Below are 22,797 nucleotides of genomic sequence, written 5' to 3' on the forward strand. Positions count from 1 at the left end.
AATTTCACTTGCTAAATAATAATGTCAACAAGATTTTAGGGATAAAGTTATATAAAATTTAAAAGTTAGTTGTAAAGCCATTTTCTCTATTTAATTTAAACTCTTAAGCAAATTAAAATGGTACTAAAAACATCCTTAGCTATATGTTAAAACCAAGTGTCCCAATGATTTTTATCAGCAAAACCATGATCATCTACTTCCAGTTATTTGTACCTCAAAAAAATATCAATGGAAGTCATAAAATATTCCATAAATCAGATAGCCTATATAACCAAACTGGAACTTCTTACAAAAATAAGCTTTATTATTTTTTTAATGTTTGTTTTTACTTATTTTGAGAGAGAGAGAAAACACACACACGCGTGCAGGGTTGGGGCAGAGAGAAAGGGAGAGAATCCCAAGCAAACTCCTTGCTGTCAGCGTACAGCCCAATATCTTGGGATATACCTACCTTGAGATCATGACCTGAGGTGAAATCAAGAGCCTGGGAGCTTAACTGTGCCACCCAGGCGCCCGGGTTCTATAAGCTTTTAACAGATAAATTTCCACTTACACTTTGCATACTTCACTTCTAAATAAATTTAACTATGCAAAATATGAATTCAAAACAAAATAAATAAGGAAGCAATAAACACAACCATAAGGCTGGCAATTAAGTTTGAAAAGTTTAGATAACAGGGAAATACAAATCAAAACCACACTCAGCTATCACCTCACGCCAGTCAGAGTGGCCAAAATGAACAAAACAGGAGACTATAGATGCTGGAGAGGAGGTGGAGAAACAGGAACCCTCTTGCACTGTTGGTGGGAATGCAAACTGGTGCAGCCACTCTGGAAAACAGTGTGGAGGTTCCTCAAAAAATTAAAAATAGATCTACCCTATGACCCAGCAGTAGCACTGCTAGGAATTTACCCAAGGGATACAGGAGTACTGATGCATAGGGGCACTTGTACCCCAATGTTTACAGCAGCACTCTCAACAATAGCCAAAGTATGGAAAGAGCCTAAATGTCCATCAACTGATGAATGGATAAAGAAATTGTGGTTTAAATACACAATGGAGTACTACGTGGCAATGAGAAAAAATGAAATATGGCCCTTTGTAGCAACGTGGGTGGAACTGGAGAGTGTGATGCTAAGTGAAATAAGCCATACAGAGAAGGACAGATTCCATATGTTTTCACTCCTATGTGGATCCTGAGAAACTTAACAGAAGACCATGGGGGAGGGGAAGAAAAAAAAAAAATGGTTAGAGAGGGAGGGAGCCAAAACATAAGAGACTCCTAAAAACTGAGAACAAACTGAGGGTTTATGGGGGGTAGGAGGGAGGGGCGGGTGGGTGATGGGTATTGAGGAGGGCACCTGTTGGGATGAGCACTGGGTATTGTATGGAAACCAATTTGACAATAAATTTCATAAAACACACACACACACACACACACACACACACACACACACACACACACACACACAAACTCTGTGGACCTGAATTTGAACTAAAATAATCAACAGGAACGAATAAACATATTATTTTACCTTAAAGAAAAAAAAAAAAGAAAAGTTTAGATAACAGGTCGACTTTCACTTAGAAGCAGATAATCACAAGGCTGTTACCTTCTCAATATAAGGAGAAGAGCATCTTTATATGAATGTGTAAAGCACTCACTCAAGTTGATTAATCACAAAACAGGAATTCAACAACAAAAAGCTGCTGTCTTTGTTAATATATAACTTAAATAATCAAAAAACTACAACAAAAAACAAACCTAAGGCAAAAACACTGTGGAAGAGTACTGAACTGGAAGTCAGAAGACCTAAGTTCTAATCTTTCCTCCATCATAACTAGATAGGTGAATTTACTACTGTGCTCCCATTTCTCCAACCTGTAAAATTAAAGGGCCGGGGAAGAGATCACTCTAAAGTTATTTTCAGCTCAAAAGTCTTATGATTCCATGAATCATAACTGAGGCATATCATATTTTGTTTTCATATTTTAGGAACTCTAGACAAGCAGATCAAATTAATAGAAATTAAGAGTAAATTATTGATGCCCTTCTAGTATACAACTACACAATGTGTAAAATTGCTTTAGAACTAATTTTCAGAGTTCTTTTCGAGTACGTTAGTCATTTTAATGCACTCCCTAAACTTGACTGGATCCAGCAATTCCTTATTTAAAAGTTTTCCTAAACTCTCAGTGTGCTAGGCTTTCCTTTTATCTTTCATTTTCTATTCCTCTTCTCCTTCCAACACTATTTATATTTTAGTATGCTTTCACAGTGATCATTTTGCCTATTTCCTACACCTTTACTACATCTGGTTTTTATGTCTTCCCTATCCAGGATTTCATTTTTGATTTGAAGTGCCTCTAATCCAAAAAAAAAAAAAAATGTGCCTCTATTCACCTAATTAGATATTAAGAGTTCTGAGATCCTCAAATTTCAGATTTATTTTCTATGCTGCAACTCATTTCCACACTATCAGAGACACAGGACGTTTGCTAGCAAATTCACACATATTATTCAGTCATTCAAAACTTAAATTTTACATGTTGACATTTTTTATATTCCATGTGTTTTCACCACTAGCAACCTGCTTGCTTAAAGTCTAAGAATTTTGACTTTTAAATACTTTTTAGAATATTGATACATGCTGGAGAAACCAAACCAGTTTCAAATTCAAAATGTCACCTAGTAAAAGTGGAGAGGAAAAAATAGCACCCAATATTTAATTTGTCAAAACTCTGCCACTCAGTCTTTTTTGGTAGGCCTAAGAAAAAAATTCATTGCATACTATAACTATAAAAGGTATTGAAGTTTCTTTTGGGATCTTACCACATTTCTTTAAGATGCAAGTGATACTTAGGGGATCTATACAAACAAATTTAAATGATTACAGAATTTAACTCTAAATCCTCAAGTTACCATTTTTTTCTTTTTTTTTAGTTTATTTATTTTGAGAGAGCGAGGGTGCACTCAGGGGAGGGGCAGATGGGGGAGGGAGGGGAGGAGGGAGAGAGGGGGAGAGAGGGGGAGAGAGGGAGGGAGGGAGAGAGAGAAAATAAATATTAATCTCAAGCAGGCTTCTGTGCTGCCAGCACAGAGCCTGATGCAGGGCTTGAACCCACAAACCATGAGATCATGACCTGAATGCAAGAGTGGGACAATTAACCAAATGAGCCACCCAAGTGTCCCCCTAAAGTTATCATTTAAAAATATAAATACTTGAAGTGATTGGCGAAGTAGGAAGAACATGTGACTCAATATCGGGGTCATGAGTTTGAGCCCCAGGTTGGGTATAGAGATTAATTGAAAAAATAAAATCTTAAAAAATTGTAAATATAAATACTATCAATTCACTTTTTTACTCCTTTCTTCAGTGGTAGAAGTCAAATCCCAGAGAGAAATGATTCTTAACTAGATTTGATAAAAACTCACTGTATCTAGTACAGTGCTACATAGTCTATGGCTATTTTAGACTCATAACTTGTCTCTCTGCTTTCATCTTTGTCCCCAAGAGTTTATTCTCCACAAAGAAGTCAGACTGAACCTTTTAAATATAACCCCCACAGTCCAAGATTCCCATCCTGCTCAGAATAAAGTCCTAATTCCTTATGATGGTATGCAAGCCTTCCATAAACTGGCCCTCAGCAGTCTCCCTCATCCCCCCCCCCCCCCCCCACAACTTTTACCTTCTTTTACCTTCTATATATTATCTCCCAACATTCTCCCACCAGGTCAGTCCTCTCTAGCCAGTCTAACCTCTGCCATTCCAGAAGGATACTTCTGCCTTGAAAATATTCTCCAAAACTTTGTCCTTGATGATCCTGTTCCTAGAATGCTGTTCTGAAAGCCTTAAGTCTCATTTCTTCAGATCATTCAATTCTCTGCTGAAATGTTACCCTACCAGAGGATTTCTCTGACCATTCTATCTAAAACAGCACCTCCCCTATTGGTCTGTCCTAGAAGTCATCACCATTTACAACTACATGGATGTAACTAGAGGATATTATGCTAAGTGAAATTAGTCAGAGAAAAACAAATACCATATGACTTCACTCATATGAGGAATTTAAGACACAAAGCAGATGAACATAAGGGAAGGGAAGAAAAAATAATATAAAACCAGGGTGGGAGACAAAACATAAGAGACTCTTAAACACAGAGAGCAGAGAGTTGTTGGAGGGGTTGTAGGAGGGGGGATGGGCTAAATGGGTGAGGGGCATTAAAGAAGACAGTTGTTGGGTTGAGGATTGGGTATATAGGGGATCAATCACTGGAATCTACTCCTGAAATCGTTGTTGTGCTATATGCTAACTTGGATGTAAATTTAAAAATAAACTTATTAATTAAAAAAATAAGTCCTCTCCACATGATGTAGTAAATAAATAAACACTGAGTGCCTGTCTCCACCACTACAATGTAATCTCCAGGAAGGCAGGGAGTTTCATTTGTTCACTAACATATTCCCAGTGCCAACAAAGTGTCTGGTTGGTGCTCATTAACTGCTAAGTAAATGAAAATTCGAAATGTACGACTCTAGAAGCCATGCTGTCAACTTTAATTATTCATAAATACTAAAGAAATCCTTTAAATAATATATGTTAACAGTGTCATTTAAACCGGGAATATCGTTTGACTCTAAGGAAGAGAAGTGGGTGGCTGAAGGGAGAGAGGTGTAGGGCAATTTAATAGATACCTCTTAAATCTTGAGCTATATTAATGCGTTAACACTATATTAATGTGCTAATAACTTCATTAACTGTATTAACGTGCTAACTTAAATCCTGAACTGTACTAATGTGCTTTTTCTTAATTTTAATAAAATTTTAAAATTTAATAGTAATATCACTGCTGGATTTACAAAAATGTTCCAGTCCAATCCTGCATTTTCAAGATATAGAACACTAGTAGCAAAAATATGATTTTCTTTATGTTGTTCTGGGATGTTTTAATAAGATTCTTCAGGAATTTCTCAGGGCAGAAGAAGTTATATGTTCCTTCTTTAATATTCCCATAGTCTTCTATTAAATAGCAATCACCTTGTCACTAGGAAGTTGTTAACTACATTCACTAGTTCATTCACATAAGATAAAAGAGCCAAACAGTAAGTATGATAATGCCTTTAACTAATTACAGAGTTGTGTGCCAAGCACAAGGTTATCAGAAACTTTGTTACTAACAAATATTCCAGGAGAGGCTCTAGTACATCCAGAATTTAAGGTCCCAGCTCTGGTAATGGGAATGGGTGGGAAGAGCACTGGAAAAGGAAAAGTGGAAGTAGCTTTTCAGTCACTTTCCATTATCCCTTATCATCACAGCCAATCCCCTATTTAGCCAGGAAGTCACTCCCAGTTCTCTGGAAAACAGTGCTCCTCTCAACAGGGCATGAAGGACACATGAAGAAGGTCACTTTCAAAAGTGGAAACCCAGGGGCGCCTGGCTGGCTCAGTCCATATAGCATGTGACTCCTATAGATGTCAGGGTCATGAGTTCATGCCCTATACTGGACATAGAGCTTACTTAAAAAAAGCAGGGAGGGGGGAGCCAGCATGATAGTAATGAACTCCTTCATGAACCAATACTAGACTTAAAGCCCTTCCTATTTTATACTTGTATCACAAAGGATGAGAATTATAAAACCAACTTGAAAAACTAAGCACTGATTTCTGCCAGCTGTAAGGTAACAGACTACTGTACTTCTTAATTTTCAAGTTCAGATAATGCTGCATACTTTTCCAACTCCTATATATTAAAAATATGAGACAAGCTGAATCTTCTGTATGAAATCATTTTAACCATATACACATATTCCCCCATCATTTAAATCATCTCTACTAGTATGAAGATAAAAAAACAAAACAAAACACAGGGGTGCCTGGCTGGCTCAGTCAGTAGAGCATGCAACTCTTGATCTCGGGGTCATGAGTTCGAGCCCCACACTGGGCGTGGAGCCTACTGAACGAACACACAAACACACACAAACACAAACACACACACACACACACACACACACACACACACACACACGACTTCTCCCCTGAAATTACAATTAATTACTCCCTAAACTGAAATTAGAAAAAAAATTGACAGTCAATTGGAATCCATCATATAAAAATTAAGCTCAACTATACTTTAAGTAAGTAAATAAAATTCAGTTTGGACCTACACAAAAGCACCATAAATGGCCTTCTGTTTTGTTTCTTTTCTTTAAAAGAAAAAAATAATTTATCGCAAACAAAAAAGGTATAAAAACAAAACAGCAACTGTGATAACTCTATGGACCAGAAATTCTGCCTTTCCTCTATAGTCAAAATATAACAAAACACAAACCAGTCATCGTTCATTTATTGATTTAGTCACTGTATCGTATACAGAAGGGAACTTAACCAGACTCAGTAGTCATAGAACTAGTTATGAAAAATGGCAGAGAGGACTATTCTGGCTCTCACTACACCACAGGTATGTACAGCTAGCATCCTAGTCATGCCAGTCCACCAATCCAAATGCACAACCAAAAAGCTAATTATCACAACACACTCTCTACTCTTTCCCCATTTCTCTAGGGAGACAGAGATAAAAAAATGTATTATTAGAATGTCAAATGGAATCTTTCCACCCAACACGGTTATCTCTATAATATCCTGTAAAGTTATCACCTAAACGCTAATTAAAACAAATTCTGAGTAACTCTTATGCCACCTTTATTTTCAATGAACAATAAAATACTTATTCTTATCCCAGACTGCCTGACTCTCCATTTTCCAAATTATGTTGTCGCAATGGCACAGGATTTCAGCCATTTGTTGTATGTATAAATAGCAGAAATCAGGTGAATTGAGGAGTTAAATCTGATAAGCCAATCTGTAAGTAATGTGCAGAGAGATATTAAATATATGCTATGCAGAAAATTCGTACATTCATATAGTAGACAAAAACTTTTTAATGAGGAATTTATCTAGAATAAAGAATAAATTTTTGGTCAACCAAAGTATTTTCTGAAACATTAAGTCTGATAACCTTTTCCTAATACAAAAGACTAAATTTTTTCCTAAGACTAAATTTCTTGAAACTTGGCTATTTTAAAAATAGAACTCGGGGTGCCTGGGTGGCTCAGTTGGTTGAATGTCCGACTTTGGTTCAGGTCATGATCTCACGGTGAGTTCGAGCCCCGCGTTGGGCTCTGTGCTGACAGCTCGGAGCCTGGAGCTACTTCACATTCTGTGTCTTCCTCTCTGCCCCTCCCCTGCTCGCAGTGTGTCTCTCTCTCAAAAATAAATAAACATTAAAAAAAAATTAAAAAACAGAACACTTTTTTAATATATTTTTCTTTAAAGCATTATTTAATGGCACTTTGTCTACTTAAATTACCAGGAAGAAATCAAGATAATATTAAACTCTTGACTACCTTTAGAAGCAGCATGAATGATCCTGTTATGTGTACCTAAGATAATAGTTCATATTTCTAAGTTAAAGGTCTAAAAGAACACACATGATACAATGGAGAAAATTTTAACAAACTCAAACCATATATCAGCCTCTCTGACTTTCCAAGGAAAAACACAACTGAGAAAATAAATGGGAATCCTTACTTTCCCATACTAAGAAACAAAAATAACCAGTTTTTCTAACAGGCTCACATAAATAAGCTTAAGGCATTACCGTCAGAAAAACTGGCCAAAAAAATCACACTGTGAATTTCCACACTTTAAAAATGCAGCAAATCCCATGACCTCCTTTATTTGTGGAGTCTAAAATAGTCAAACTCAGAGAGAGTGTAGAATGATGGTTGTGCTGGGGAGGGAGAGGAAATGAAGAGATGCTGGTCAAACAGTACAGAGTTTCACTCAGGCAAGATGAATTCTGGAGACCTAATGAACAGCATGGTGACTACAGTTAATAATAGTGTTGTGTACCTGAAATCTGCTGAGAGTAGATCTTAAGAGTTTTTCCCATACCAAAAAAAGAAAATGTTGATTAGCTTGATTGTATTCACTTCACAACATATACATATATCAAAACATTATGTTGCATATGTATACCAAAACATCAGGTATCTGTCAGCATACATCAAAATATAAATATACAACCTGATGTTCTAATCAACTGTATACAATTCCAATTTGTCAACTATACCTTTAAAAAGCTGAAAAAAATGCTGCAAGTTCTTCCACACGTGACTATTATTGTCAAATTAATAGATCAAACCAGACCTAAAAGTCTTTTTTTCATGTAAGCAAGTGGGAGTAATAATTTTATTTAAGTGGGAGATAATTTTAAAACTACATATAGTGGCAAGTGGATTTTGTAAGTACTGGAGTATCCCCTAGTGGACTGGTAAGGAACAGGTTTTTGTGCTTATTAAGTTCAACTTTGTTAAGTCTCAGATCTTAACAGATTCACTAACAATACTAACCCAAAAAGTATGTATTTTCCAATCTTCTTTAATAATATCCTGATGATATAATTTAAAATAAGGGAAGTCATTACGGAAATTACTCAAACTACCTCACTGATCTAAATGTCAACAATGAAATTATGAATATTAAGGAGAGTGCTTCCTAAAGAGCCAGGAGCTGCCAAAAATGAATTTGAGAAACTATGAAAAGGGCCTGAAAATGATTCTTTTACATATCATGTATTTCTTTTCTTTTCTTTTTTTTATTTATTTTGAAAGAGAGCACATGCACACACAAGCAGAAGAGAGGCAGACAGAGGGAGGGAGAATCCCAAGCAGGTCCCACAATGTCAGCGCAGCCCGAACCCACAAACTGTGCGATCATGACCTGAGCCGAAACCAGGAGTTGAACACTTAACTGAGCCACCCAGATGCCCCAACATACCATATAATTTCTGACAACATGCGGAATATGAAGAATGACTAAAAAACCATTTTTAAGGCATCAACACCCTATACACAAATGAAAACAAAATAATGACTATTTCATGTTTTGCAATCAAGCAAAATCTACTGAATACAAAGTATACAAAATCTTCTCAATCATACTTGAACACATTGAAAACAATGCTACCCTGTTTCTTCCATCCACACCATCTGAACAGAACACCTTCTGTTCCCCCTATCTAAAACACTCTTCGCAATCCTATCCACTGACCCATTTAATTCCTACCCATCCTTCAAATCTCAACTAAATCAACACTAACTTCCCCAACTAGGTACAATTCTATTCTGCTTCTAATGGCATTATGTACCTCAATTTTTACTGATTTATTTAAGAAATGTCTGCTCATTTTATCACCGGGTTATTTACAGAGTTCTATGATCTTACCCGGTTATTGTGACAAATAAGTGATACTTGTATAAACCACCTTTTAATAATACCAGCCACCATGTAAATGCTATTAGTGGCCCCATTAAACTGGTCTGAGATAGTGCTTCTGCCATCTAAGATTATTCTTCAGTTTTGTTTCGTTGTTAAAAATCCCTTTATTATCAGCATTAACACAGTACTAGAGTAGTTCTACTTTATTGTCAAATTCTTTGATATCCCTCTCTTCAAGCGGTAGAGCTTAATTCCCTACCCTGTGAGTAGAATTAGCAACTTGCTTCTCACAAAAAGAATAAGGTGGAAGAAAACTTGTGTGACTTAGGGATTAGGTCCTAAAAGGTACTGTGGCATTCTGTTCACTCTCTCTCTAGAATTATTTGCTCTGGGGGAAGCCAGCTGCCATATTGTGAGGGTACTCAAACAGTGCTATCAGAGCGATCCATGGGACAAGGAACTGAGACCTCCCACTGGCAACCATCCTGAAAACAGATCTTCCATCCCCAGACAAGCCTTCAGATGACTGCAGCTCCAGTTGGCAGGTTCAGTGGAACCTCCCAAGACACCCTGAGCCACAATCACTGAGATAAGAAACTTCCGGATTTCATTTTTTTTTTCATGTTTATTTATTTTTGAGAGCGAGAGAGCACGCGCGCACACACACGGAGGAGGGGCAGAGAGAGAAAGAGGGAGAGAATCTCAAGCAGACTCCGTACTGCCAGTGCAGAGCCCGAGATGGAGCTCAAACTCATGGACCATGAGATCATGACCTAGCTGAAATCAGTCAAAGGCTTAACCGACTGACCCACCCAGGCACCCTGAAACTTCCAGATTTCTTACACTGAGAAATCATGTGAGATTATAAATACCGGTTATTTTAAGCTGTTAAACTTCAGGGTAACTAGTTACTCACCAATAAATATATTGTATTTAATATGTTTAAAGAAAAAAGAGAGGGGCACCTGGGTGGCTCAGTGGGTTAGCACCTGACTCTTGATTTTGGATAAGGTCGTGGTCTTACAGTCTGTGGCATCGAGCCCCTCTCACAGTACAGACCCTGTCTGGGATTCCCTCTCTCTGCCCCTCCCCCTCATGCTCATTCTCATTCTCTCTCAAAATAAACTCTAAAAAAAAAGAAAAAAAAGGGAATAATGATAGTAAAGGAAAAAAAGGGAATAATGATAGTAAAGGAAACAGATACTACTAAAAAAGACCAACAACAACAAAATAAATCCAATTCAAAAATGGGCAAGGGATTTGAATAGACATTTCTCCAAACTGGATGTACCAATGGCCAACAAGCACATGCAGAGATGCTCAACATCGCTAGTCATCAGGGAAATGGAAATCAATCCCACAATCAGATACCACCTCCCACCCACCAAGCTACCATCAAAAAAACAAAAAATAAGTGTTAATGAGGATGTGGTAAAATTGGAATCCTTGTGCACTAATGGTAGGAATGTAAAATGGTGCAACCACTATAGAAAAAAGTATGGCAGTTCCTCAAAAGATTAAAAGAGAATTGCCATATGGGGCGCCTGGGTGGCTTGGTTGGTTAAGCGTCCGACTTCGGCTCAGGTCATGATCTCACGGTCCGTGAGTTCGAGCCCTGCGTCGGGCTCTGTGCTGACGGCTCAGAGCCTGGAGCCTGCTTCCGATTCTGTGTCTCCCTCTCTCTCTGACCCTCCCCCATTCATGCTCTGTCTCTCTCTGTCTCAAAAATAAATAAACGTTAAAAAAAAAAATTTACAAAAAAAAGAGAATTGCCATATGACCCAATAATTCCACTTCTGGATATATACCCCAAAGAAATTAAAGCAGGGCTCAAAGAGATATCTGTGTAACGTTAAGTTCATAGCAACATTATTCACAATAGTCAAAATGTGCAAGTAACCCAAATGGTCCATTGACAGATGAGTAAATAAAATGTGGTACACACATACAATGAAATATCATTCAGCCTTAAAAAGGAAGGAAATTCTGTCATAAGCTACAACATAGATGAACCTTGAGGTCATCATGTTAAATGGAATAAGCCAATCATAAATAGACAAATACTGTACTTAGTGTCGTCAAATTCATAGAGACAGAAAGTAGAATGATGGTTGCCAGGGGAAGGGGAAATGGGGAACTAGTTTGTTTAATAGGTACAGGGTTTCAATTTTACAAGATGAAAAGAGTTCTGGGGATGGATGGTGGTGATGGATATACAATGTGAATACACTAATGCCACTCAAGTATATATTTTTATTTATTTTTAATGTTTATTTTTGAGAGAGAGAGAAAGAGAGAGACAGAGAGAGAGACAGAGAGAGAGAGAGAGAGACAGAGAGAGAGAGAGAGAGAGAGAGAGAGAGAGGGAAAGAGCATAGAAGCAGGGTAGGGGTAGAGAGAAAGAGAAACACACAGAATCCAAAGCAGGCTCCATTCTCCAAGCTGTCATCACAGAGCCTGATGCAGGGCTCGAACTCACAAACCAAGAGATCATGACCTGAGCCAAAGTCGGACACTTAACTGAGTCACCCAGGCACCCCTCAACCGTATATTTTTAAATGGTTAAAATAGTAAATTTTATATTCTGTGTATTTCACAATTTTTTTTAAAAAAGACCAGACATTTTAAAGAGAATCAAATGGAACATGCAGAAATGAAAAATATAGCAACTGAAATCAGAAGTTAAATTGATAAACAGCAGATTAGACCAGCTAAAGACCACACTAAAGAAACACACAAAATGTAGCACAGTCATACAGCAAATGAAAACACGGAACAGCAGTTAAGCAACATGAGGACAGAACAAAAGGTCCAACATATGTCTAAACAATGTTCAAGAAAAGAGCAGAGAAAATGGGAAAGAGGCAATATTTGAAGATGCAATTGTTGAGACTTTTCCAGAACTGAAGTTTCAGGAAGCACAAATAATCACTACTGGATAAACAGGAAGAAATCTACACCTAGATACTTTGTAGTGAAAATGCAGAGTACTAAAGACAAAAAGATTGGTAAAACCGGTACATAGAAATGACAGACCGTGTCCAAGAAGGATAATTACACTGACAACTAACTTCTCAATAGCAATAATGAAACCCAGAGGATAATAAAATAATGTACTGAAAAGGCTGAACACTAAATCGGATAGACCTCACAGCTGTGCAATTTAGCCTACTATGACTTTAAGGGCCCCTATGCGCTCACGAAAAGAGAATAAACTCTCATCATGTTATAATGAACTCTCAACTGCAATGGGGTTATGTCCCAATAAACCCACAGTTAAGTAGAAATATTGTAAAATAAAAATGCACTTAATGCACTTAACCTACTGAACATCGTAGCTTAGCCTAGCCTACCTTAAAGGTGCTCAGAACACTTACTTTACTTTAGCTACAGTTAGAAAAAATCATCAAACACAAAGCCTATTTTATAATAAAGTACTGAATAACTCATGTAATTCATTGAATAACATACTGAAAGTGAAAAACAGATTGGTTGTATGGGTACAGATGGCTGTGTGTGTATCAACTGCTTACCCTTGTGCCATATCGCTGATAGAACCCTGTGGCTCACTGCCACTGCCCAGCATCACAAGAGTATCATATTGTGTATCGAATTCAAAATTCACAGTATGGTTTCTATTGAATGGTATCGCTTTTGCACCATGGTGAAGTTGAAAAATTCTAAGTCAAACCATCATAAGTCAGAGACCATCTGTAATTCTTCACCTGATGTGCATATCCAAATCCCAAGGGAGGGTGTTTTTTTCTTCAGAATATACCTATTTGGTTCAGTAGCAACATTTTTTTTAATGTTCTAGAGATGATTTTGATGCACACTCTGGTTAAGGAGAGAAGGAGAGGTGGAGGGAGAGAAGGAGAGGAAGGAAATATGATAAAACAAATGAGGCAAAGTATTAACAATGGGGGAATCTGGGCAAAGAGCAAATGAGATTCTTAATGTTTTTCTTGCAACTGTTCTATAATCTTGAAACTTTCAAAATAAAAGATATTTTATTTTTAATTATTTTTTTAGAGTTTATTTTGAGAGAGACAGAGACAGTGTGAGTAGGGGAGGGGCAGAGAGGGAGAGAGAGAGAATTCCAAGCTGGCTCTGTCCTGTCAGCACAGAGCCCGATGCAGGGTTCGAACTCACGAAATCATGAGAAAGCCCTGAGCCAAAACCAAGAGTCAGACGCTTAACCGACTGAGCCACGCAGGTGCCACTTTTAAATTATTTTTAAAGTAAACTCTACACCCACTAACATGGGGCTTGAGTTCACAACCCTGATATCAAGAGTCACATGCTCTACCGAGCCAGCAAGGCACCTCTAAAAATTATTTTTAAACACAAACACACACACACACACACACACACACACACACACACACACCAGAATTACACAATTCTGTTTTAAAATGCCATTATACTGGGGATGCGTGGGTGGCTCAGTCAGTTAGGTGCCCAACTCCTGATTTCGACTCAGATCATGATCTCAAAGTTCATGGGATCAAGCCCTGTGTTGGGTTCTGCACTGACAGTACAGAGCCTGCTTAGGAATCTCTCTTTCCCTCTTTCTCTCTGTCCCTCCTCTGCTCTTACATGTGTGTGTGTGCGTGGGTGTGACAGAGAGACAGAGACGCGCTCTCTCAAAATAAGTAAACATTAAAAATAAAAATAAAATCCACTCTCTTTCTAAACACTGATTCTAAAAATTCTAATTAGATAAAATGCCCATAAATTAATTCAAGTTGTCCATTACCTGGAAGTATTCATGATAAAAGAATAGATGTTAGATGTGGTCAGTTACTAAAACACAAAACTGTCAGCTAATTCATGACAACCTCACCAGAAGGTATGGAAAACATTCATAAAGGTTCTATGTCCCGCACCTCCTTCTTGATTTTGTTCTTTCAATATTCTTAGGGCTTTTTTTAAAGTTTTTATTTTAATTTCACTTAGTTAACATACAGTATTATATTAGTTTCATGTGTATAATACGGTAATTTCATAGTTTAATACATTACCTGGTGCTCATCACCCAGTATTCTTAGTTAAAATATTCATAGCTCTTAAAATAAATCAGGAAAAGTTCCGCGGGCAATTTTAGAGATAAATTTAAAATTCCATTTTCCAAAACTTAATGCTCTAACCTTTAAACTTCTAAACGTCTAAAACTTCCTCTTCTTTCCTAACCTTCCTACACAATCTCACATCAAACCAATAAAAAGAGAAACACAAACTTCACCTTCTCTTTTTCCCCTTTAAACTTCTCCAATCTCTTTATATCTTGAAGAGCAGAAAAAGAAATACTAATAATTTTTTAGTCATCAAGCATAAGACATAATGGCAGAAACTTTATATATATTATCTTATTTAATTCTCAAATTACCCTATACAGCAGGTATTATCCTCATTTTATAATGAGGAAATAAAATAAGCTCAATCACAGTTAAACCGGAATTCTTTTTTTCTTAATGTTTATTATTTATTTTTGAGAGAGAGAAAGAGACAAGAGTGCAAGCGGGGGAGGAGCAGAGAGAGAGAGGGAGACACAGAATCTGAAGCAGGCTCCAGGCTCTGAGCTGTCAGCATGGAGCCTGACTCAGGGCTTGAATTCACATACTGTGAGATCATGACCTGAGCCGAAGTTGGACACTTAACCGACTAAGCCACCCAGGTGCCCCGAAACCGGAATTCTAACCCAAATCTGCCTAAGTTCCAAAACCGTGTCCTTCTCCATCACAGTGCATTCTGGAGTCCCATCTGTACCATTTTCAGTTCTCCGCTCAGCATAACGTAGTTCCATACAGTACAGAACCTTAGCACACTGCCCGACACCAAGATCCAGTTTCACAAAAACAGAACCTTAGAGAGAAGTTTCTCAGTCACAAATTCAGAGTTTTTTTCCCTTTCCTACAGACCCCAAACTCACTTTTAGTTTCACTTGTTCAATCTATATCCAACTTAGACACAACTTAAACTAAAAAATGTCATCTACCTATTGGGTACTTCTGCGTCTACCAGCTTTATATGAGCATGGTGACTCCAGTTATAAATTTATCCAATCCACTGTTGTGTTGAGGAGGGGTGGTCCCATTCCACCCCCAGCTTCGATGATTCACTAGGCAGATTCGGAGGACTCTCTACATTGTCATACTCACTATTAAAGCAAAAGGATACAAAGCAAAAGCAGCAAAAAGAAAAGGCAGATGGGGCAAAGTCTAGAGGAAATCAGACATACCCTTCCAAAAAGTCTTTTCCCAGGGTAGTCACACAGGACACACTTAATTCCTCTAGCAATGAATTAAAACAACATGCGTAAAATGTTGTGTACAAGTAAGCTCATTAGAGATTTGGCAAGGTTTTTCTCGGGAGCTGGTTAGGCAGGTACCCTCTGCCTACCATGTACCAAAATTCCAGATTGCTAGATAGAAAGCAGGTGTTTCACATAAACCACATTGTACAAACAGTTTAGGCACAGTGAGCCACTGTTGTGGGAATGGTGGGAACCCTCCTAAAACCCAAGTTCCCAAATATCAGCCAAGAGCCAACCCCATTAAGCAGGCCATTCTAAGGTAACAGTCTCAAGCCCACTAGGTAACTCTTTTCTGCACAACTGAGATGCTCCCTTTAGAAATAACATTTTGTTTTTAGCAATCTGTATTTGCTATACAAAATGGGTCCCCATTTCTCATCATTTTAATCAAGATTTCCTTTTCTGAGATTTTACATTTTTTCTAACTTATCAGCTACTTATGCCCAAGTTTGAAAAGCCACACGCCATGGTATGCTTAAATCCTATCCTTTGGGAGAATACCTGTGGGGGGAAAAATCCTTTTAAGATTTAAAGACAACAAAAAATAATCTTAGCACAATGGCATATACATCATTTGATGCAATACATATTATTGATCTATACTGCAACAGAATCAATAACTGTTAATATCTTTTAAAAAAGTTTTAAGTAGGCCTCAGTCCCCTAAGATTTCTACGTATTACCAGTTAATACGCACATTTACAAATTAGCTGTTAACATTGTGGGAACGATAGTCTTTTTTAAATCACCACCTAAAAACTAGCAGTAAACCCACTCTTCCTTCTTCTTAAAAGAAATTAAACAACTCATGACATTTAAAAGGAACGAAATATAACCTTGCTGTCCTCCTCCACATTTCATTTTCAAAAGAGTTAATGCTTCAGACTAAGTATGTTCTGTTCAAAGGGTCATGTAAAAAACTGTAATCACAGGAATATTCTACTCCGGCTTAAAAAAAAAGGAAAGGATTTTAAATATATGTAGACAAATTTGTACTTATTTGGTTATGTCAGCAAATTGAACAATGCTGGACTCTAAGTGAATTAGTGATTGATCTTTACCCTGCAATAATTGCTGAAATGTCTTCTACTTGTTTCCCTACAATCTCTTCTATTAATGTACGTCCTGTCCTTAAATAAAAATATGTGCTCAGCAGAATGAAGAATACAGAAGCCTCCAAGGAACTTAACTGAAGAAACAGGAAAAAACAATAAAAATTGTACGACAAAAGTGTGGATGTTAAATAGAGAAGTAAATACAAAAGTCCTAAAAAGAGGGCCCAAAAAACCCTTTCTCCTTTAAGATTTATAAGGTTCAAAATATACACAGTTGACCCTTGAACCGCATGGGACTGAACTGCATAGATGCACTTATATGTTGATTCTTTCCAATAAATACAGAACAGTACTATAAATATATTTTCCTTAATTTTTTGAGTATAGTTGGAGCACAATGTTAGTCTCAGTTGCACAACACAGTGATTTTACAAGTCTACACATTATGCTGCGCTCACAAGTGCAGCTACCACTTGTCACCATGTAATGCTATTACAATATCACTGACTATATTCTCTATGCTGTGCCTTCTATTCCAGCAATTATTCATTCCATAGCTGAGAGCAGTACCTCCCACTCCCCCTCACCCATTCTGACAATCCTCCCATCTCCCCTCCGTTCTGGCAACCATGAGATTGTTCTCTGTATTTATAGGTTTGATTCTGCTTCTTGTCTGTTCATTTCTTTTGGTTTTTAGATTCCACATTGAGTCAAATAATATGATATTTATTTTTCTCAGTCTGACTTATTTCACTTAGCACAACACCCTCTAGGTCCACCAGTGTTATCTCAAATCAGTAAGGCTTCCGGTCAACAGTAGGCTATTAGAAGTTAAGTTTTGGGGAAGTCAAAAGTTATACATGGATTTTCAACTGTAGGGCGATTGGTACCCCTAACCCCCACATTGTTCAAGGGTCAAACGTAAAGTGAAGAAAGTAACAAAAAATTGCATGTAAGCTTTGTATACGTTTTGGTTAAGAATATAAACTATATGCATAAAAGAGGGTTTAAAAGGATATACACCAAAACTTTAATGATTCTCCAAAGAGGAAGGTGGCTTTTGGGGTTTGTTTTTTTTACTTTTTTAATGTTCTTTTTTTTACCTGTAATGAAATATATGCTTTGTAATAACAAAAAATTATTTTTCCTTTCCCTTTGAAGAAATAAAGGAAGGAGTACTAAATATACAGCTTTTTTTCCTTTTTTCTAGTTTAAAAGATGAAGGAAGGGATTTATTTTTAAATTTTTTTTTTTTCAACATTTTTTATTTATTTTTGGGACAGAGAGAGACAGAGCATGAACGGGGGAGGGGCAGAGAGAGAGGGAGACACAGAAGAGGAAACAGGCTCCAGGCTCCGGGCCATCAGCCCAGAGCCCGACGCGGGGCTCGAACTCACGGACCTCGAGATCGTGACCTGGCTGAAGTCGGACGCTTAACCGACTGCGCCACCCAGGCGCCCCGGAAGGGATTTATTTTTAATAAACATGCTATACTTGGACAAATAATAATATAAAATACAAACATATTACACTTGGTCAGTCTCCTGTGGCTTTGTAAGCTGTTCCTTAAAAGTCAGTCAAAAATAAATAAAGCTAAATATTCCAGGAAAGATCTTCAAGTGAGAAACCAGTTTTGTCACACTATTATCCTATTAGTAGAGATCACGCAGCTTCTCACTGAGGTCCTTAAGGTAACTTTTAGATCATTCTTCATTTGTTATTTTCCCAAAGATCATCCTCTTCAAAGTAAAGTTTGTTTTTTTTTAATGTTCATTGCAAATAACAAAAAACTACACTTACACTGTTTTTAGAAAGCTATACACAGAAGCCCATGCATTAAAGGAAGCATCTTGGTATACTAGAAAGCACAGTGGGTTAGTCTTAAGTTACATTCCAGGTCGGGTCATACCACTTATTATACATGATTTAATTATTATCAATTTGAAATAAGAGGATCCTTTTACGGTAGGTTGTGTTAACATCTCTCTACAAAATACATGCTCACTGTAAAAAAGAAATTCAAATAATATAGACAGTGTGTAGTGTTAAAAGCACAAGTTCCCTTTACATTTCCACTCATACCACCCACCAAGGAGCCTGAGAAAACATTAATAGGATGCTTTTAATAGGCCAGCTAATTGACCTGTTTCACTCACAGCTGTCTGGACCAAGATGAATCTCCTCTGAATTGAACAGACTCTGAACATCACTCAGAGATTCTAGAATTTGAACTCAACACAGTTACTAGAAAGAAATTTGGGCTAAGGGTGGGCACAGGGGATTGGGGGGGGGGGGGAATAGTGTGTTACACAGAACACAGAATTAATATATAGCAAAACAGTAGAGCCAACCATGGTAGTCATTACTGCTCTCCATCAAATATTTCTAGCTGCCTTTCTAGGCGCATGGCAAAACTGCACCTTTCCCATCCCCTTGTCATGATTTGAGGCCATACAACTTGCTTTGGCCAATAAAAAATAAGCAGAAGTGATGTATGTCTCTTCCAACTTTTAAAGTTTCCACTAGTACTTGATTTCTCACTCCCTTTCCCCCTGCAATGGCCATCTGCCAACATTATATAGTCGAAGACTATCAGTTTTGGGTTCCTGATGACAAAAGATGGGCACAGCCCCTCTCGCACCTCCTCCCAAGCCCCTCCAACATACACACAAATGATCCACTCTGAACATGTAGTGTGAGTGACAAACCTTTAATGTGTTATTCCACTGAGATGGGGAGGGGGCTATTGTTACCAACCCATAACCTACTCTACCCTAACCAGACAGACCAACTGACCGTGAAGTTAATGTAAAAAAAATAGGCAAGCAAGAATAGCCAGGAATATTCTGAAAATAAAGAATAATGAAGAACTAGCCCTACTAGAGAGCAGCAACAATAAACTAATACAACAACTATAACGTTAATTAAACATTAAACACTGTTCTAAACACTTTATATAAATAAACTCACTGAATCTTCCTAACAACTTTATTTGATAGGTGTTATCATCTCCAATTTACAAATGAGGACACTAAATTACAGACATTTTAAGCAACTTGGCAAAGGTCATACGGCTGAGAAAGTGGTACAGAAAAGATTTCAAAGCAAGGCAGTTTAGCACAAGTCCATATTCTTAACCATCATGCTATCCTGCACATTATAAAAAGTACCAAAATTAAAACAGCATGATACCAGTGCATACTTAGGCAAATCAGCAGAACAAAAAACTCAAATAGAATTAAACATACACAAGATTTTAGTATACAAAAAGGTGAATAAAAGAGATTTATTCAACAAATAGTTATTTGAAATCCCTATATCCTTTCTTGTCATCAAGTCCAATTTAGGGCATTTATCCTATACTACATATATGTTTGAATACGAATGAAACGTTTGAAATGAAACATAAGGTTTTTCACTGTTTGAAAACAACCTAATTATAGAATTCATCCCTACAATGAAATGCTATGCATTTTATGCTCTGTCTCAAAAATAAATAAACGTTAAAAAAAAATTAAAAAAAAAAAAAAAAGCGGGCTCTGTGCTGACAGCTCAGAGCCTGGAGCCTGTTTCAGATTCTGTGTCTCCCTCTCTCTGACCCTCCCCCATTCATGCTCTGTCTCTGTCTCAAAAATAAATAAACGTTAAAAAAAAAATTTTTGGGGGGCGCCTGGGTGGCTCAGTCGGTTGAGCGTCCGACTTCAGCTCAGGTCACGATCTTGCGTTCGGTGGAACGTTCGAGCCCCGAGTCGGGCTCTGGGCTGACGGCTCAGAGCCTGGAGCCTGCTTCCGATTCTGTGTCTCCCTCTCTCTCTGCCCCTCCCCCGTTCATGCTCTGTCTCTCTCTGTCCCAAAAATAAATAAACGTTTAAAAAAATTTAAAAAAAAATTTTTTTTTTTAAAAAGAAATGCTATGCATTAAAAAAAAAAAAAAAAAATGGGGCGCCTGGGTCGCTCAGTCGGTTAAGCATCTGACTTCGGCTCAGGTCATGATCTCACGGTCTGAGAGTTTAAGCCCTGCGTCGGGCTCTGTGCTGACAGATCAGAGCCTGGAGCCTGCTTCGGATTCTGTATCTCCCTCTCTCTCTCTCTCTGCTTCTGCCCTGCTCATGCTCTGTCCCTCTCTGTCTCAAAAAAAATAAAATAAATAAAATTTAAAAAAAATAAATAAAATTTTTAAAAAGGCAAGTTCTTTATTTACTAACATGAGGAATTTCCAAGCTAAATTAAGTGAAAAGGGCAAGGTGAAAAAACAGTGCATATAATATGCTTCGATGGGTCTTAAAAAAAAAAAAAAAAACAGGACTGGGGAGATATATAGCGCATGCACGCACGCACACACACACTCTATGTATCTCTTAAGTAGACACAAGAAACTGGTGAATGGATTGCCAAAATCTGAGTGGCCAGGGGAAAGGAAGTGGCAGAAACACTTCTGTACCATATGAATTTTAAACTGTGTAAAGTTACTGACCATTCAATAAATAGACAAATGATTTAAATTTTAAGAGAGAAAGACTGAGCCATTTAGCAACAGGGATATATACCAAAAGAATATACTGACTTTTCATGATAAAGAGAAGCTGAACAGCCATGATGTTCCATATACAAGCTAAAACTGAGAAAGCCAGCTGGAAGAAAGGAAAACCGAACAGATGTACACAGCAAAAAAAGATGCCAAAACCTTGCAGCCTCTGAAAGAGAAAGACGGAGCATGCAGTCTTAATTTCTAATTGCTTACCAGCTCCAGTTTCCCTAAGGCCCCGCTGTACGATGATTCCTATCTATGGAGTGTCATGATCACCAGCATACACACATACAACGCTCCTTTCCACCACCTTATGGAGTTAGCTCCATCGGTTCGCCATTTCTTTTTTTCTTACAGCACCTTCAGCTAGCTTTTCTATCTACATAGTAGATCAACAGGAAAGTACTTTAGTACTTTAGTACTAAAAAAGTACTTTAGTACATTTCCAAGTGCCTTTGTGAAAGAGGAAAGATTATGATTTACCTAAGTGCTAGAAATATCCAATCAGAAAAAAAAAAGTCCAGTCAGAATGTAAGTAATAATTGTATCAAAACAGAATAAAACTACACATTATGCTTATCTATATATCCAGAAGCAATGAAATCTGGTAATTGAAGCTAGGCACAGAACAAGCATAAATACAATATATTTAAATACTAAATATATTTAGAACTTTTGAAACTTAAATATATTAACCAATAAAAATGTTCTCTATTTTTTTTTAAGTTGCTTTTTTTCTATCACTTTTTTCTATCGCTCTGTTACTTATCAATCACTTTTTGAACACTTTTATCATCCACTATACACTCTCTGGGAATTTTACATGTAATAATTAATTTTCACAACTCTTTAAGGTATGTACCGTTAGCATGACTATCTCACAGATGAAGAAACACACAGAAAAGAAGTAACTTGCCCAGAAATACTTAATTTCTAAGGTCTCTTACAGTTCTAAGTTTTTCATACCTATGTCAAGATACTAAAATCACAAATTTAATCTAGGCTCTAAACCCACATAGTTTAACACCAGAATCCTATGCTATTAACTGCATACTTATAAATGGTTGCAGCTCTGACAGATGTTTAAAATTGAAAACACTCAACTAGAAAACCCAAATGCTTCAAGAATTCCAAGTATAAAAAAACTGTTTACGTCAAGATGAGAGAGCAAACACAATCTCATTCTTGGTAGATCAATATCTCATATAACTTTAACATATTTATTTTAAGTAATCTCTACACCCAATGTGGGGCTCAAACTCATAACTCTGAGACCAAGAGTCACATGCTCTTCCAACTGAGCCAGCCAGGTACCCTTCTTAAATATAAACTTTTTAAAGAAATGTTTTCCTGCTAATAGTAATTATCTAGCTTTCTTTTGTTATTATTTCTTTCAAAATCAATTCCAAAAAATACCTGAGAAATAAAAACAGTAGATAAAGGTTAGTCACAAAATGAGCAAAATAGTAATATTTATTAATATTTATTAAAGTGAATTATACTTATTATATTTTCTTTTTCTTTTTCTTTTTATTACATTATCATGAGGGCTTTAGGAAGACAGTGGAGCACGAGTACAGGGTATCTCCTGCTAGGTGCAACAGAGAATCGGGAA

At 37.1% G+C, this 22,797-nt stretch overlaps 1 protein-coding gene across 2 annotated transcripts in view; it reads right to left on the reverse strand.

Annotated features, from left to right (window-relative positions):
• Nucleotides 1-22,797, reverse strand: part of ABL2 (ABL proto-oncogene 2, non-receptor tyrosine kinase) — a 105,180-nt gene that overhangs the window by 65,764 nt on the left and 16,619 nt on the right. The gene's annotated exons all lie outside the window — the stretch shown is intronic.

This window comes from Panthera uncia, chromosome F1 (genome assembly GCF_023721935.1).
Source record: "Panthera uncia isolate 11264 chromosome F1, Puncia_PCG_1.0, whole genome shotgun sequence".
Classification (NCBI taxonomy): domain Eukaryota; kingdom Metazoa; phylum Chordata; class Mammalia; order Carnivora; family Felidae; genus Panthera; species Panthera uncia.